The sequence below is a fragment of the Buteo buteo genome, chromosome 5 (assembly GCF_964188355.1).
Source record: "Buteo buteo chromosome 5, bButBut1.hap1.1, whole genome shotgun sequence".
NCBI classification, from domain to species: domain Eukaryota; kingdom Metazoa; phylum Chordata; class Aves; order Accipitriformes; family Accipitridae; genus Buteo; species Buteo buteo.
Window position 1 is genome coordinate 17,198,745 of NC_134175.1, and position 14,672 is coordinate 17,213,416.

Genomic DNA, 14,672 nt, shown 5'->3' on the forward strand with positions numbered 1-14,672 from the left:
TGACTTAAGAAAAATGTGTCATGACACAGTACCTACCTATACCTACAGTATATACCTAACCTATATAGTATATACCTAACCTATATAGTATATACCTGTAATTAAACCCTGAAAAAAGGTGCGAAGCTGTGTATTCTTTCAGCAGTGACTAATGTATGCTGAGAAGACTGATAAGATGGCAAGAGAGAGGTTACACTGGGAATTGTTTGATTTTACTGCTAGGGACTAGGAATAGATGTTGTTCTCCTGTTTATATCAGCCAACAGTTTCTATTCACTGGCAACACAACAGAAAAGCTTCTTGGTTTGATGGATAGCCAGGTGAGTTTTGTCAATTTTTTTTAGATTAAAATAAGCAGGGTGGGTTTTATTGTTCTTTTTTAATATTTGAGTGCACTCAGGAAACAAACTGCCTCAAAGCTAACAACATTCAGTTATTACTTTACTACCTAAGAAATCATTGAAATTTCAAGAGCTAGAGACCTATGGCTTTTATTCTGCCTGACATAAAAATCTGGCAAACACACAACTACCTGGAAACAGATATATTACATTTTGATTAATCCTGCTATATCTTTTGCTACTTCCATCTGCAAGTAGGCACATTGTATTAAGTCAAAACAGGAAGGCCAACTATTTGTGTGGGGAAAGAAAGGATAAGGGGAGAAAAAAGGTACTTCACGGAGCTATTTTCTGCATCATATTATCTACTTCAGCCTCAAGAAAAGAAATAGCACCAGAATAAAGTAGTCCTTCTACAGACTGCGGACCACGACCAATCTCAAGGGGAGAATTTTGCACCAAAACCAGGAATGACAGTTTCAAGGAAAAAATAATTAATATGCAGACTGGGATTTGGAAAGCTCAAGATATTAAGTGTCAACCAGCTGTTGCACAGATAGGTTTTCCAAGTGATACCTGCAGTTACCTCTGAAGGTCCACACATGGTTTTGCTTTTGATGGGAAGCACAAAAAAGGCAGCAACTCTTCAGTTGCTTATAGCTCCAGCCCAACCTGTGCATGTCCCCTCCTTTTCAGTAACCTCAATTGTCACATGGAGTGTTCTCAACCTGTGACAGCCACTCAAGAGTCCATGCTCTTGCTTCTAAGTTATATGATCCAGTATTTACTTCCAAAAATAATTCCAGATTAAGGTTGAAAGTGCCATCAAAAGCTAAGAAAATACTAGATTTGTGCAACTTGAATTCTACTCCTTGCTTGTACAATTGTGATACAATTATTGAAATATTTTATTTCCCCCACCTTGAAACCTTGGATCTAAGCACCTACAACCGATGATTTCCATACACTATGAAGTTAATGACCAGTCCAGTTCATTATGTCCACAACCATATCCTGCACTGAATATATAAAACAATTACTTTCCTAATTTTTTTCTCCAATGCTGCCATTGGGATTCTGCCAACCATGGTAGAAACAGTAAGTGCAACAGATTCATAGTCTTGCCTTAAGAAAGCCAAACGCTTAAAATCCAATGTTCAATTCGATTCCTTTTTTGAAAAGAGAAACTCTCTGCTTAATTTCTAAGAAATGTACTGTGTCAGCCAAATAAACTGTTTTTCACTTGAAGGCAGAAGTCAAAGCCGATCATATTAGCAACATTATGATAATTGTTCATTCATCATAAGTGATACCAAACTCAACCTTTTAGACTTGTTTGCTTCTTAATAACCCCAATGTACCAATAGAGAGAGTCATTGTCAGGGGAGGAGGCCTAATGCTCTGTATAGTCAATTGTACCTCATAATTAACTGTTCTGTGTAATATCTAAAGTAAATCCATCTTTGGAGAGGGAGAAGAGACTGAAATGATGTTGGCAAAAAAAGCTAAAATAAACCAACATAAACCCCCCAAATAAATAGCAGTGTATTCAATTACATAAAATTAGTAAATATGCTCCCACGCATATGGGGAAAAATGAACATATGATCAAACTAAATAGGATTATGCAAAAGAAGCTTCTAATAATAGGCCCATAATTAAACTTTTTTTGGTCTTCGAGCTTGCCTATAATCATTGTTCACGTGCATAATTTAATTGAGGCAAAAAGTAATTCTGTTCAAAGGATATGTCTTCCAAAAACCCTCCAATTGTGAAGACTGCTTTTCCTAATCTAGTTATAGTATGGCAGATGGTACAGAGTCCACTCCTGTGCCACGCTTAGCATTGTTCCATGCTTTGTTTTACTGACAAATAAAGGGAAGAGTTTTACTGGGACCATCAAAACACACAGTTCCCTTGGTATATTAAACTGATAAAATAGAACTGAGGAGAATTTCTCAGAAAATCTTATGACTTCTAAAAGTTATCATGATAATTACTTTGCTAGCTTAGTCTTACTAGACTCCTTACTGTACTCCTTAACGATCTTGTTTTCCAGGGGTTATTGCATGATTTTTGGAAAAATAAATGCTCTGTTATTGAATCAAATAGCATCTGCAGCATGAAACACAGTATCTGGTATTTTATGCTGTGCGTGCGCATGCACGTGTGTGTGTCTCCATATAAAGCAATGTATATTTTACTATAAAGTTTTCCTAGGTTTAAGAAACAGATGGTCCTTACAGCCAAAATGTATTAAAATATCCCCAAAATTTTAATTTGCTTTACAAGTTTCATGGAAGCACAAAGGCTGAAAAAAAGGGAAAAACAGGGAAGTAATAAAGAAAATTCTACAGAAACTCTACTTACCCCATTAATTATTTAAAAAAAAAAACACCACATGAAATATAGTGAAAACATTATCCAGTTACAGAAAAAAGTTTAATTTTCAGCTCCTAAAACTAATTCAAATCTTCACACAGGACTAAGAAAACATTCAGGAAAAGTGGTTCTCTCTTTCTTTCCCCAAGTTATTTTGTCTCGTTATTTAAGTAGGGAATGCTACTGCTGGAAGTTGAGACATTCTCTAGCATACATTCATTTTCCAGCTTCCTAAAATGCAACATACTACAGGTGATAACTGAGGCCAGTATTACTTTCCTGTTCTTATAAGGATAATTATGGTCTTTTGGTTTATGAATGACACATGAAAAAAGTTACAGCCTCCAGCCAGCTATCAGAAAGACCTCAAGCACTGTCACTTCAACCCCTCAAATCTCACCTTTGCTCCACATTCTCAAACTGAATACATAAGAAAATTTACCTGTTTGCTCTGTTCAAATGGGGTTCATTTTTTGCTGCATATGGTGTTAGACCAGGACCCCTGTAAGACAAATGCTGCAGGTTCCATATTCACTTGTTATCAATGTACACAAGAAGCAGACTAATAAGGCATTACAAAAACCCCCAGTACAGGTTAATTAAAAGTTAATTTCTCTGGTACAGGCTACCAAGCTCTTACTAATATTAGAAATAAGACTTAAATTTTTAATTAGAGAGAATAGAAGATTCTAGAATTAAATCTCAATATATTCTGAGCAAAATCAATGAAGTTGCTCTAAGTGTGATTTAGATGATGATGTGAAGAGATGAGTTCCTTGGTACTGATTTCTTTCTTTTAATTTATATTACTGCTAATACAAGCCTCAGCTGTAGCTTTGGGAGGTATGAATTCACATTAATATACCCAGGGATCTGTTTGGCTAACATAGTAAAAGCACTGAAGTCCAAGCCTGCTGCAAAGCAGCATACCAAAACCTTGGCGGAAAAGGAATGCAGCTCTCTGCATAAGTTGACTGAAAGCTAAAAGCTGCAGTAGTAAATGACTGTAGCCATAGGTCAAAATAGTATACAGAAACTGTCCCAGGTAACAACAGAAAGGAGAACTAATCACTGGCCAAATTGCAGGGAGGTAGCAGAGATGCAAGATGCTTCTACAGCTACCAGAGTTTGAAAAGAAAAAAAAAAATACCAACCAGAAGATACTGAAGAGCACTTTGAAAAATCAAGGGGGGGGGGGGGGGAGTAGCATTCTTGAGGGTAAAGGAGTAGTTTAACAACAGTTTTTCATGTGGAAGAATTAAAAGAAATCATCCTTCCTATAGCAGAGCACACACAATCCATAAACAAAAGACCAGTCATTAACAATGCAAGATAAGGATGTGTATTTCACCTTAACAATAAAATAGTAATGTTGTAATTATAAAAAAATGCAGTCAAGGGGAAAACTGCATCATAAAGCCAAAATAAGTGCCCATAGAGCTGTGAAGGCATCATTTAAAAGAAAGCTCTGTTTGTCCTAGAATCTTCCCATCAATCTTCCTGAGGAGATGTGCTCTATCATGACGCAAGACCATGTGTTTGGCAGCATGCCTGCTAAATGGGTTCATAACACCGTACACCTCCGTCTGTCCCCAAACTGCACTGGAAGCTGCTGAGGTGCAAAATCTGTTCGCACTCTGTTCATCTCAAATATGCTAAGACAGGCACAGTAATACAATTTAGGTTTTTTATACTACACATACATATGTGCATAATCTGACCTCAAAACAACATACAGATACAGTTCAAAAGCATCTCTGTCTCATCACGTATTCCTTCAATTCTCCCTGTTACTCACTTACTCTTTACAGACATATCATTGCCCTTCTGGACTGTCATCTGCTTGCACAGTCTAGCAAAGCAAAATCAGACAGATTTAATAAGAATGCTTATAGTGTGTCACAAGCTTCAGTGACTCTGGGGATTAGATGTATTTAGAAATGCTATGTAATCTTCAATGTTCTGCAAGTAACCATGGTTTGGGATTAAAACATATAAAAACTTCTCAAGACTCTGGTATATTTACTATCTACTTGGTGACATCTCATTTAGAGAAAAGATTCATTAACCTCAAAATGCTATTGGTTTTTTGTAGCAGCAGTAAAAGTAAGGTTGAGCTGGTGCTTGCTTTATAAATAGATTTTCAGAGTCACTGTCTGAATGGATTCAGATCTCAGCAGCCTAAAATTTAGTACAACAAGGTATCAGAAAAACACTGAAATTCATTATATGAGTTTGCATACTGAAGCCTCACAAAACAAGAATGCAACCAGAGTTGAGGCTGTTTCTGCTCCCTAAATAAAAGAGAGGCCCTAAATTACAATGACTAGAATTTGTCTACCAAGCATCCTCAGAACAGGTCTTTGGGTGTTGTGGGGGAAATATTTGAAGTGAGCCAGGTATTTTCATGCAAGAATAAATATTAAGTACTGAGCAGGTGCAGGAGTTAATTTTCATAATGTTCTTCGTTATGCAGCAAATATAGCATTGCAAGTTTCATTACAAGGTAAAATAGATTCTAACAAATTTTGTTTTGACATGAACTGCCATTCAAATGAGTAAAAGTACCCTCATTTATTTTAACGACAGCTGACTTCAAAAAATTACATGCAAATAAGACAATATTACATAAAGGAAAAAAAAAATCAATCAAATCATGAAACATAAATAAAATGCTAAATATAGGGATGCTACCGTCTTTACCATACTTAAACATCAAAGAACAGATAATGAATAAACATAGAAAAGAAACAGAGAAAACATGCACACGTGTGCCTGTGTTGCATTTACACAGAACATATTTGTAGTTCCATTAAAAGAGCACCTAATGTTGCAAGCAGCTGAAGAAGGGAAAGTGGCAAACTTCCAGGTAACCAAAGCAAGATCAGCCTCTCTGGGATTTTTGCTCAAGCAGCTTCCTTTGAACAACTGGAAGTTCTGAAATAAGTTTTTCATCTTGCCCAGTTCTTCATTCATCAATGTCATTGTCAAAACCACTGATCTATATATACAACAGAAAGCAGTATGCCATTGCTCTGGTCAGGAGCTGGACTGATTCATATTTTGTCTTCTATGCTCTCATTCTTGTTTCCTCAAACACCCTCACTCTTCAGATGTTGACTGAATCCCAAGCAAAGACTCCAGGAGAAGGGAAATGTTCTTGTATTTTCTATCAATATATTTCCAAGCATTGTTACAATGTCATGTAAATAACAGCATCGTTGTATAAAACAGTATAACTAAAGTGTTGTAATCAATTTTGATACCTGTAATCATAACCTGTAGTTATCATGTAACTGGAGAACTATAATCAAGGAGCAAAGCCCAATTCCGTATTTGATACATTTCACAGCAAGAGCTCAGTGGTTATGCATCTAAATAGGAGAAAACTCTGCAAGCCAGAAGATTAGCTATACAACAAGTACACTTTTAAAAGTCAATGTAATTAGAGATGCTCAACAAATAGCTCAACTGAATAAAAAGGGGAAGGAGGGGAAAAAGCCCCAGTGTTTTGCTGGTCTTCGGAGAAATATTAAGCTTTTGACATTTTCACACCTTATAACTGTAATAGTGATATAACTACATAAAATGCATTACAGATGTTACAGAGAAGTCATTCATAAATCTGCTTCACATGCATTCAGCTATCTATACTATACTGATTCACCAACAGTAAAGCAGAATTTATAATTATTTATAAATCAAACAGGGCAACTTTTGAGGCTATAATAGTATTTGCTTGGAATATGACAACAATATTGTGACAACGAAGCTAAATGAGTGTAGGGAAGCCTCTGTAAGAGAGAAAGATGATCATACTTAATAATGAATTACACAAAAAATTAAATAAAATCACTTGCACTCGTTTTCTCACACCCACACATTCGCAAGCACAGAAATGCTTGCATTCAAGTAGTCTGCCCATTACCACCTACACTGTCATGGAACAGAAGAGACACCAGCTATCAACGTTTCACGTCTACAGGGCTGTTCTTACAAAGCAGAGGATATGGCTGTGCTTTTCATGGCCCTTTAGGAGTTGACAAGAGATTCTGACCTTTAGACTCTCCATTCTGTCCTATCCCTAAGGGAATAAGACAATGTCAGTTATTTACTCACTGTCTTTTGGATGTCTGATGGTTGCAGTCCTGTTCTTTATCTTCCTTTCATCATTTCCTAACAGCTTCTCTCTGTCCATTATTTCACTCTGTCCTTTGTTTTCCCAATCTCAAGATCTTGAAAACCCTTATATAACTGGGCTGTGATCTTGCTGCTCTAGGTGCCATCAAAACTTGCCTCATTTATCCTTCTTTCATTGTTTCTTCCAGTGCTTCCACAGCCTTACCTTCCTGTTCATATTTAATTCATAAAAATACTATAATTTGTATTACAGATCTCTACTACAATGTGTTTTCACAAGGGTCCAAAACTCAAACTCTAGACTATACTCTTTCCTTCTAAATTAAGTAATTCCTGTCTGCAGAGCCAGATCAATGAAAAACTGATCTCTCTCAATCCATCCACTGGACTTGAGCTTACAAAATCATCTGCACACTCTTAATTACACAAGTTACAGAGTGCTTTGTTGGGTTTTTCTTAAAGTTCACATGACAGGACAACACTGAAGGAAAACCTGCAGGTATAACCAAGTTCACTCCTAAACAAACGAGAACTCAATTTTTTCTAGCATTTGGTTGGTTTGTGTTACAATTAACTTTTCCATTATTCTCCTGTTCTGTGATGGTGGAATTATCTTTAGGGATATTCATGTAAACCTGGCATTTTATCTGATGAATAATTTACAGGTTGGCAAAGTTTAAATACATACAAATGACATGCTTAACATTAATGTCAGTTAGACAAAAGAGAACAAGAACGAACTTGAGGAGATTATATGCTGTTGTTTCATCACCTTGTGCAAGCAAGATTAGGGGGGAATCTCAAGGCACTTGCCTATGTTTTCCAAACAGCTGTTCTCATACAAATCAGGCACAGATTGACTTTAAAAAGACCAGCGAGGAAATTCCATGGATACCACATGCAGTGCCCTGTGCAGTGCCCTGACAGCAAGCATGGAAGAAGCAGATCAAAGCTGACATGTTGATACTGATCAAAATGGAAAAGATCAAGTACTAGATTATCTTGTTCACAAAGATGAGTTGACTAAAATAATTTGTACAAGCTCCAGCTATTACAACTGTACTTAAAATAATAAAACTTACATAAAAAAACCAAAGTATGCTTTAGCTGTGTTACAGCCCAATGAAAAAGCCCTCAGTCTAAACGTGAAAATGCCATGGATTTGATGTATGCTACACATCAGTCATGGACAATCTAATACCTCCATACTTGGCTTCAAAACACTTAACACTCTACTATACACTGTCAACCTCAAAAAACATAAAACGTTTTTTAAGATCACAGGCAACAGAACTTCTCCCTTAGTAAAAACCAAGCAAGTGGATTAAGGGCAAAGAAATCTGTGCAGCAATCCCACTTCATACATGTCCTGGGAACCTGATGGACAGATAAACAGCTAATTACTACAAGAGCTACAGACTGAAGATAAATGGATCGTTTTAAGAATTCCCTCTACATAACCATTTCTCCCACTGAATCCAGCCCAAAACATAATGAAAACATTTCCATTACATCCAAAGGACGGATTAAACAGTCACAAATTTTTAATAACATGCTGTCTGGAATGCTAATTATGATGTTCCTTTTATGAATATTTAATTTTCTATTGGGTCTTATGTCCTTGAGCTAAAGCCCATAACTTCTATCAATATTAATCACAATTATGCATCCAGATCCAGAGAAGTTACCCAGAGATCTTAATATGCCCAGTCGTGTTTAACTCTGTTGATTTTCAACTCCACTTTTAGCTGTGCTATATGACAAGGATACTGAAAACATACAAGTTTTCAGTCCTTTTTAAAGGGCACAAATAATGTTGATGACAACAGCAGTTCTTATTAGATTCTAACATGAGTAAAAAGGTTAATCAAATTGAAAGCAGTTATTAACTACTGTTCTTAAAAGATATCAAACTTACAAACTTGTGAGAAATGTGCTGCAGAAACTGCAGACCTCCAAGGTAATGAAGGCTTGTGATGGGAACCAGGAGTGTTGACAAAACCTATTCCAGGGCAGGGAGACATGGTGTGAGCACAAAATGGTTTATACCGTTGCTCTGGTTTACAAGCTGTCTGTGCACAAGATAAGAAATTGCAAGTGCTTAATTAAAAGCAGGCAGTGGAGTTGAGGTTAAAGCAAGATAATTACGTCCAAAGAGCAAATAACAGATAAAATGTAGCTATTGTGAACCATAGGGTGGGAAAGGAGTCTTGGGACAGAAAGCTGCCTTCATTTGGATAGCTGTAGCTGCTGCTTACCTTGGCTGCCTAAGTTAGCATCAGAAACATCGACTTTAGGTAGCAATGTAACAGAATTGGGGCCCGTGAGGAAAAGCTAGACAACGTTCCACCAGGCCCACATCTGAAAGACTCTGTGTGGACAGACACAGTAAGAGGCCATATATCTGCTAGGAGGAATAGACCTGTACATTAATACTCACTGCAGGAGGAAAGGAAATAGAATGGCAACTTAATAGTGCTCATATAGGTCATTTATAATATTTCTTTATCGAAATATAGTTCAGTATCAACACTACTACTAATAGTGGTTTGTTTATTAGTCAACTAAGGTATCATTAATTTCTTACAAATGTGTTGCTTAATCAATAAACATCAGAATTATCCTGCTCAGTTTCATCTTGAGGCTCCCATCTAACAGGAGAGAGTCAAACTTGTAGAGCAACAAAATTATAGTGAGTTTGCTCCAGAGTTTTAAATCAAGTCCGTCAGCTACACTACATTACATTGTGCAATGGAATCAGGAAAGAAACACTGAAATATAAAATATGCTTTTGCTGAGAAATAGGCTTTTGAAGATACAATTGTGGAAAGATATTCTGCCCACTAAGTAACTCAACCTATGTGTCTGAAAGTTTGAAGTGAAAAAAGGAAAAGAAAATTAAAGAAGAGAGAAGCAGTGGAAAAAAGATCAACAACAAAAAAAGAGAGTCATACTGTAGTATCTGTCAAAGTTTAATGAGAAAGATTTACGACTTAGGTCTACCACTCACTCCTACATTGGTACAGACTAACAAATATAGCCAGGGAAAAAAAAAATCTGCTCCATTGAAGTCAATGGGAAAAAAACACTGTCAAGTACTAGGTGAAGCAGGATTTCTTCCAATGGGTGGTTTTTCAGACCAGAATCTGTAGAGAAGTTTCCAGATATGGAGAAACTTAAACCTGTGGTAAACAGCTTTAATGCATGTTAGAAAACATGCACTCTAACGTTAGTTAGTAAAAACACTACTTCATCAAGTGAGCATACTTCATGTGCAGGTTTCTCCTCTCCTCCCATTTCAGATGAAACCAGTGTATTTTTTGTGTGTGGTAGATCCCATTATCCGCTCAAATCCATTAGTGTGGACTCTCCAGGTTCACCCACAGATTGCAGCAGACTACAATGAGATTACTTAACAATCACATCAATTTGAAGAAGATTTTTTTAACTATGGTAATTCCAAAGACAGACATCCTATAAACATACAAACACCAACCAGAACCCCAGTTCTTTGTCCAGAAACACAGTCTGAGCCCTCCAGCCCAGGCTCTCCCCATACACCCAATATGGCACTCTGAGCAATCAGTGATTTTCACTGGCCAGCTCCTCTGCCAGCTCCCCCTTCCCTGCCAGCTGCCAAGCTTTCCAGAACTTCCCTGGGGTATTCCAGTTTGTGAGAAATACTGGCTCTGGATGGAATTACGTGCATTAAATCTAGAAATTTGTCGATTTCTCTCCAATTATGTCAGTATAAGATGCTTTCCTCATAAAATGCATTAGGAAAGCTTTGATGAAAAACTACATCCATTCCAGTATGTTTGTTGGTAAGCTGGACAAAAAGAAAATTTTTCACCTTTGTTTTTGTGTCAAAAACAATCTTACTGGTTGACCTTTTTTAGATTTTCAAAGCAATAAGAAAACAAAACAAGAGGTAGAGTTTCCTTTTTTTTTGGGGGGGGGGGGGGGGGAAGTATCTTTTTTTCCCCCAAAGTTGCTTTTCAGGATTTCATTTCTACAGAAACACACACAAAACCACAAATCTTCATGGATTCCCAAAAGCTTTAGTTTGGTCAAAAAAAAAAAGGCAAACTGAAATAATCTATATGTTTGTAGATGTACTGGGACTTCCTAGTCTGAATAAGTTATTAGAAGATATCACACTGTGCTATATCAAACTCTTCATATTTCTCTCTGCAGTTCAAAGTTTTCTTTACTTGTCTGCAGCACAAAAATCAGTGCTTTTCCTAGTGAAATTAGCTTAGAATGACATACCATGAACATAAACTACAGCTTAAAATTCAGAGACTAGAATTCTATCAACATAGTTTTTACACTTCTCCATCAGAAAAAAATCTATTTTCTCTGGAAAATTACCATGGATACCTATTTTTATCTCATGTGAAATACAAACATTTCAAAGACCACAATCTAGCAACAATTTTCTTTTGCATGTGAAAGATCGAGGGCCACATTCTTAAGTTTTCCAAAAGCACTGCAGCTGAACTGCTTAAGTCAAGCTCAGTTTGCCTGATGTTTAAATGGAGCTACAGCTTCTTATGCTACTTAAAAGAAAGGCAATGGCAAAAATCCATCGTTCTTCAGTAACCTCCCAAATGTCAAGACATTTTGATACATCACCACAACTTAAAGATAAGCCCAAGAAAAGTACACACAAGATAATGTTTAAGAGACACTACAGAATTCATGCGCCCCTCTGCAAACAGAGCAAATGCCTTCTCCAGCCTCCCAGAGTTAAGTTTTCTGGGTTTTTTATTATTAAAAAAAAGAGGAGAATTACTTTATTGCTGACAGTTACTTTTCAGCAGAAACTGATGTGCCACTGCTGGGGAGAAGCACAGAACATAGACCATCAAAAGGCTTGGATGAGCACCATAGTCTATTAAATCAAAAATTTCAGAAGAGCTCCAGGAAGTATGTATCTAAGTGTTAATTAAGATTTACTCATGTACAAAGCAAAGCACTGGCAAGAACGGTACAAAGTATTGTTATAGTACGACATAAAGCAACAGTTCCAGATCAGTGCAGTTACATTGCACAGTAGAGTCTCACATCCCCATTTTTCAATTGTTGCTACCATTTAACTTTTCACATATTAACTATTTGCAGTTTAATCTTAAACTCTCATTTTTTTTTAAACTCAAAATCAGACTGTCTCTCTCTCTACATTTTTTTTCAGAAAAATGTAGTCCTTCCTATTATGAAGCTAAGTGGTAACCAAACACTCCAAATAGTGAACAACAAGATGATCATATTCTCAGCAAATAAAATAATCATGGCATCATTAGCCTGTGCTATTTTAGATGTAGGAAGAACAAGGCTTTTTCAAAAGTAAGTAGAAGGTATGTTTTTTGAATACCACATTTTGACATTAACTTCAGGTTAGGGCTTAATCTTGAAATTTGCAAGTTCCCCCCCCCCCCCCCCCCCCAAAAAAAAAATCTGTAAAAAATTATAGTAATCCTCTCCACCTTTTCATTAAACCAACAAGCAAACCCAATCAAACCCAAAATAAATAAACAAAGGGGCAAAAAACTCTACCCAATCCCTAAATCTACCACCAGTGTGTTCCTTCTCCTGGGATGGACTATGTTATTCTTCAGAGATGTTGAAAACTGGATTTGCAATGGAAGATTTACCTCAGCTACTGAAGTCTGGAAAGCACATAATAGCAACAACAGCATGAAATTCATCCTTTACTCTGGCTTGGGGTGCTATTTGCTTTGCTGGTTTACAGTGTTTGTGCTCAAAACTCCTTCTTTACATACACAAATGCTTCAACGTTTACACTAAAAACATCACAGCAAGTAATTAAATCTCAGGTTAGGAAGAGTAGGAAAGCTGAACAGCAAATTTTTAACTGCTGAATTTAATTTTTTTTACAAATTATTCCAAACCTGATGACGTAAATGAGCAAACTAACTGAGAAGAGAGCGTTAACTCAGAAAAGTTCAACTCTACGTGCAGAGCTGCTGAGGCTGCACAAGGCTGCCAGCACACAAGGACTCAGAGGGTTACCAGCCCCAGCGAGGAAAGGAGATTGCAGCAACTTTCAAGTTGGCCTCATTACCTCCAGAATAAAAAGAAAAAAAAAAAAAGAAAAAAAAAAAGAAAAAAAAGAACCTGCATATAGCTAGATGCAAACCCTGTATCCTGTCTGCTCTACGTGTCTTTTTGTATAATGAATTTTATATTCTTATGCAAGAGAAACCAGCCACGGATCTGAAGTGGGAAGTCAGGTCAGAAAACAGAGTGTCAAACTGCACATCCAGTCACTCTTTACCTTTCCCTTGATCCAACACCCCAGCATAGAAAAGGCTATAAAAGAGCTTGATTTTGCACCACAGCATGTTCCATTAACATCCTCGTCACCACAGCTTAGATGATCTGCACATAATTTCATTCTTTCTGCTGCCAAAAGGGGCCTTGTACTCTGCAGAGAAGATTTTTTTCTAATTAGTGTATTTCTGCCTTGTTAACACACATAAAGCATTATGGCATATGTTTGCCAGCCAAAAGAAATGCAGTGATAAAACTTCTAAGATCTTGACATCACAGCGTATCATCACTTACTGTAATACACAAAGGATTTTATGTATGTACGTGTGTGTACTTTTTACAAAGTAGAGGAAGAGAGGGAACATGTATACACAAAATGAGAAAGAACACAGAAGTTAAATACCTGTTAACTATATTATACCAAAACCATTTCTGCTAAAGCATCCCTTAAATTAGAAAGTGGACTATATGTCTGAACACCAGAGTGGCAACCACATATAACATAAGAAAAAGCTTTCAGAGATACAAGGGCAAGAACAACTGTTATTTATGTTTAGAGACAAATGCCAGTCTGATCCACCCAGTAGTGACAGAAACTTGGCCAGGAAGATAGAAACTAAAATGAAGTAAGGCCTCTGTGAAAATGGATGACTTAACTTTCTATTGATTTCTTTCCACTTCCTTAGGAATCAAATTGTTGTAAGACTCAGTTTGGAGATCCCAGGTTTTTGCTCAGTAGGTTTAACTTTGACTCAGTAACCTCTGTGAGACATCTGTTTCTATTTATTATATTCAAGTCTAAAATGGAATTTGTGCTTCCTTCATGTCCTTGTATTGATTTGATTTTCTCTGGCTACAAGAAGGGTCATTGGGTTTAATGTAGGTCATCAGGATGCACACTGATGTGTAAGCGAATGTAATGCAAAGTGATATTAGGTGTTAAAAAAGCACAGCTGGAGCATAGGGGACTGCAGAGAAAGTAAAAAATAGAGCTGAATATTCTTCTAAGAGAGAAAATAACAGCTGGGCACAAAGAATGCAACACTAGTTAAGTTCTGCTTTCCAAAAATAAACTTCTCCATATAGCAATAAATAAAATAGAGGTTACAGTTGAGAACAGTGGTTTGGGGTGAATGCACGAGAAGTGTACTTATCAACACTGAGAGGAAGAAGGCTTAGTCCAAAGGGTATACTGAAGCCATTCGTCAATAGGATCTCTGTTTATACTTACTACGGACCTAATTTGGCTGCTACAGAAAGTTAAATAAGCACCATCATATGAATCTGGATCTCTGCAGTCTTGCAGTTACCAATCTAGTCTGTTACTGCCTTGAAGTGTTTCAGCATTACAAAACCAATGTCTGTTTAGACCAGGAATTTTCTGAAGTATTATTCTAATGTGTTATTTTAGCCAGAGGTTGTGCAGCAAATTTCAGTAAGCAGTAAGTTTTATACCATTTTCCTGGCCAAAGCCCAGCTACCTACCTGTTTTTTCTACCTAAATCCTTCTTG

At 36.8% G+C, this 14,672-nt stretch overlaps 1 long non-coding RNA gene across 1 annotated transcript in view; it reads right to left on the minus strand.

The window, feature by feature from the left end:
• The window catches only part of LOC142031086 (uncharacterized), a 141,739-nt gene that overhangs the window by 7,846 nt on the left and 119,221 nt on the right, over positions 1-14,672 (minus strand). Inside the window, exon 8 of the long non-coding RNA XR_012650399.1 lies at positions 13,165-13,314. This is a non-coding gene — a long non-coding RNA (uncharacterized LOC142031086). The remainder of the gene's footprint in view (positions 1-13,164; positions 13,315-14,672) is intronic.